Below are 4226 nucleotides of genomic sequence, written 5' to 3' on the forward strand. Positions count from 1 at the left end.
AGATGGGGGTCCCCAACCTCCAGGATCTAATACCTGATGATTGGAGGTGGAGATGTAATAATGATAGAAATAAAGTGTACAATAAGCGTAGTGTGCTTCAATCATCATGAAACCACTCTCCTCTCTGGTCCATGGAAAAACTGTTTTCCACGAAACTGGTCCCCAGTGCCAAAAAGGTTGGGGACCATTGCCCTAAGAGACATTTACCTTAGGCAACAGACGACACGCTCCAGGCCCCAACAATATCTGCAAAGCAGTTTATTGTCATTTCCTTTCAATTGTCCAGATACTTTCCATTTGTCTTCTCCATCACTAACCCACAGCCACCTAGCCCCGGAAGCATAAAATAGAAGAGGCTGCTCTTGGAAATATTTGCTGGGTCACTAGGGCATTAAACACTTGTTTCTAATGTTAGTGGATCTAAAGCAGTAATCAAGAGTCAGTGACAAAGGTTTACTGCCCTAAATTGGCCTAGAGAAGCCAGATGCTACAAAAGTCCTTTGGGCAAATTTCCACTTACCTTTTTCGATCTTGAAGCCTGAGAAAACAATTCCTGGAATGTACCCACGGAATCCAACCACCTCAACCAAAGAGGACAGTGTATCCTGAATGTACCCAAGACACACCTTTCTATGAGTAATTATAAAGCAGCTTACACAACTTTCTGCTTTTCTCACTGACTACTTCTGACTCATCCAGAAAGTTTTCTGGCTCTTTAGACCAGGTGTATATGATAAAAGATGACACCAGGTGAGATCACACCTTGGGTTTTTTTGAACGCCTCGTATTTTTCAATTGATTGACCTTTGAGCAAACTCCTCTGTTGTGGGAAGCCTATTCAATACCCTGGGGAGCAGGGTGCAGTCAATAACACGGTGACTTCAAGAAGAGAAGTCGCTCTGCACATTTATGTAAGTAGTTGCCATAACTGTGGACAGGGACATAGTTCCTAAGATGATGTTTCCTTTGGATAAATATTCCTACTCTAAGAAATGTAGTGCAGGTGTGTGTCTACATTGTCCTGGCTTGCTGAGAGGTTTGGGCCAGTTCTACCTGGTCCTATGGTACTATTTGCCCAGGTACTACTCCAGGAAGACCTCTAGGTGACCAAGACTTTGATCTCAGGGCTTTTAAGTGTCCTAGGCTGCTGGAAATGAGCTTCCCATATGGTATGGGTGGGGCAGACAGCTGAACAAAATCTCGGGGCACAGGTACCTGTCTTTGGATCTAATTAATCACCACTGTGACTGCAAGCCAGATGAAAAGGACATCTGATCTAGGTCCTTAGGATGTGAGCTGATGGGCCATGGGCCATGTTCCAGTGGAGCACAGGTAGCACTCTCTCTCTCTCCTTGAGTCCTTCTTCTCTCCCCATCCCCCAGTCTGTGCAATCTTTAGTCTGGGGGGATAGACCTCTCTTTGTAATTATGCAGTTACTTATCTGGCTCTTTCTTATACCTGCACCAGTGACTTCTGAACTTAAACACCACAAATTTGCCTCCTTTATTTTCTGGTTTAGGGCATGGCAACCCACTCCAGTATTCTCGCCTGGAGAATCTCATAGACAGAGGACCCTGGTGAGCTATACAGTCCATAGGGTAACAAAGAGTCGGATGTAACCAAGCACACACACATGCATTCTCTGGTTTAAGAATGACAACCTTCCTAAAGCAGTGGATGACATATCTAGTTTTCTGGGCTAGGAGGAAGATCCTCAGGGTGCAAGTGAAGAAAATCAGAGAGCCCAGAATTGGGAAGGTTGTGACAATTGGGAGACAGGTGTGAGAACACAGAAATAATTCTTTAAAATATTATCCCACTCTGAATGAATCATGCATTGTTCTAGAATATGAGACTTATTGTCGAGTTGTGTGTTCTTGTTCCCATGCTTCTTGAAGGCTGCAGAACAGACATGTGGACCTTCCACAGAGGACAAGGCAGGAAAAGTAGCTTTGTCCATCACAACTGGGGCTTACCTGTAGATGTCCTGCTGCAGAGTTGGCTGAGGAACCCAGATCTTGAGAAACGCTCTGATATTAGGCTGTGCATTCTTTGTCTTTGGAAGACCTTAATACCAGACCTCACTGCCAACAATGACAGCTCCCCCATCAATCATTTCTTGGATGAGCTGACCTAGAGCAGAGTGAAGAAGAAAAAAATGACCAAATACTTTCTTCTTTTCCCTGGAGTGAGTCAGCTCTGGCTTCTGAGGATGAAAATGAGTGGAGACTTCCTGTTTGGAGAGATAGAATTTTTGGTTAAGATGGGCTTTACTTTGGGAGATAGGAAGGAGAGAGTGTGCCAGGCACAGTTGGTGCCCTCCCAAATGCCTTGGCACCCACTGCTTTTTACTAACTACCTCGCTGGGATTCTCTCCAGCTCAGAAGGACACTGCTTTGCAGGTGGCAGCAGAAGTTCCAGGGAGTTAACTTCCCCCCCACACACACCCTCCAGGGCAGTATTTGGCCAGTGATGATTTGGAGCAAGCAGGTAAATATATCCAGTTTCTTCAATTTTCAGGTTGGGGAATTCTAAGGCATGACCTACACCAGTACTGTTCAATTGAAATATAATACAAATGACAGGTGGAATTTTACATTTCCTAGTAGCTACACTTTTCACAGAAAAATGAAACAGGTGAAATTAATTCTAATAATATATTTTTTGAAATCATATATCTAAAATTTATCATGCTCAAGTGCAACCAATATAAAAGTCATCAATGAGATGTTTTACTTTTTTTTTTGTCCTAAGTGTGAGAAACCCAATGGTGTTTTCACATTCAGAGTCAATCTCAATCATGATTAGCCACATTTCAGATGCTCAGCAGTTTTGGGCACCTAGTGACTACAATGTTGACCAGGCAGTTCCATACCATCTTTCAAAGGTCCCTTAGGGTATGGTGCCCCAGCTGCCCATAGAAGCAATCTTCTTACTGATACACCCAATCTAGACTTCCTTCCCTCCCCTGAATGACTTCTGTACTTTCACCAACACTTCCTACACACAAATCATCTGCCAAGTGAACTATTTACACTCAGATGCGTGCCTCTGAGTCAGCTTCGGGGGAACATCTAAGGGTAGAAAGCTCTAAGGGTAGCCACTTCTCATATTTCTTAAGTTATTCTCAATTTTTACCTTTCCTCTTGTTATTTTTGCATGGAGTAAACCCATTCTGAAAGTTCCAGCAAGGTGTGTTCTATGCTGTGACAACCTCAGGGAAGGGGCTGTTCATTTTTGAGCCTGAATATCAGAGGACAGAAGAGTGTCCCCTCCCCTGAGGCCAAAGTGGTGATGGCAGTAGCAGCACCCATGGAGACAGCTGCGCCCGGTGAAGCAGCAATTTCCCAGGGGCCACCAGAAGCAGTGTGGCTGAGGGATCAGGGGGCTAGGGCAGAGGAACACAAGGGACCTACCTGCTCTGCCACAAGATGACTCTGGGAATCTTCGGACAGGCCAGAGGAAGGGCGGAGGTACAGATACCATAAATCTATATTTAAAAGGAAATTTAAATTTGTGTAGGCATTGGTGGTAAAGTCATGACAGATGAGTAGCATATGAATTAAGTCTCCATCAGCTGTCTCAGTCAGGATGACTCCACAGAATCCTCCCTAAGTCTCTAAGAGCAACTAACAAAAACAATGGACTGTTAAGCTGCAGATCAACTCTGACAGTGTTCATAAAGTCCCCTAGAAGAGGTGCTTCCTTCTAGGAATCAGAGCATGACTGAAAATGTTGTCAAAAACACAGCACATAACACAGCTCTGTCAGGGGGTGGAGCAAAGACCAGAGAGAAATTTTATGTCAGCAAGCACTAAAATACCCCTAGAAGAAATCTGACCCTAAAATGTCCACGTAGATTAACAATAAACTTTCTGTTGTTTATTTATCGAATGAAAACAAAACATTCCTTTCTGCTTATTTGTACTTTGTCTCCAATTCTCTCAAGCCAAATGAAACAATCCTTTGAGAAACTAGGGGTATATTTCCAGGTGTATTTTTCTCTCAAATCATCCTTACCAAATATAGGCCAATATATTTTAACTTTTGAGCCAAACATAATAAAAGAACAAACTATCATACCAGAAGACTAACCTCATGGCTTTATTTTCTTACCCCCAAACCACATTTTTCTAAAAAGTGAATCTGTGGACAACAATGGCAACATTTCACCTTAGCTTCCACAGCACATTCTACTGAAATTACTCTAGGGTCCCAGTAACCTC

Source organism: Bos indicus, chromosome 3, assembly GCF_029378745.1.
Source record: "Bos indicus isolate NIAB-ARS_2022 breed Sahiwal x Tharparkar chromosome 3, NIAB-ARS_B.indTharparkar_mat_pri_1.0, whole genome shotgun sequence".
NCBI classification, from domain to species: domain Eukaryota; kingdom Metazoa; phylum Chordata; class Mammalia; order Artiodactyla; family Bovidae; genus Bos; species Bos indicus.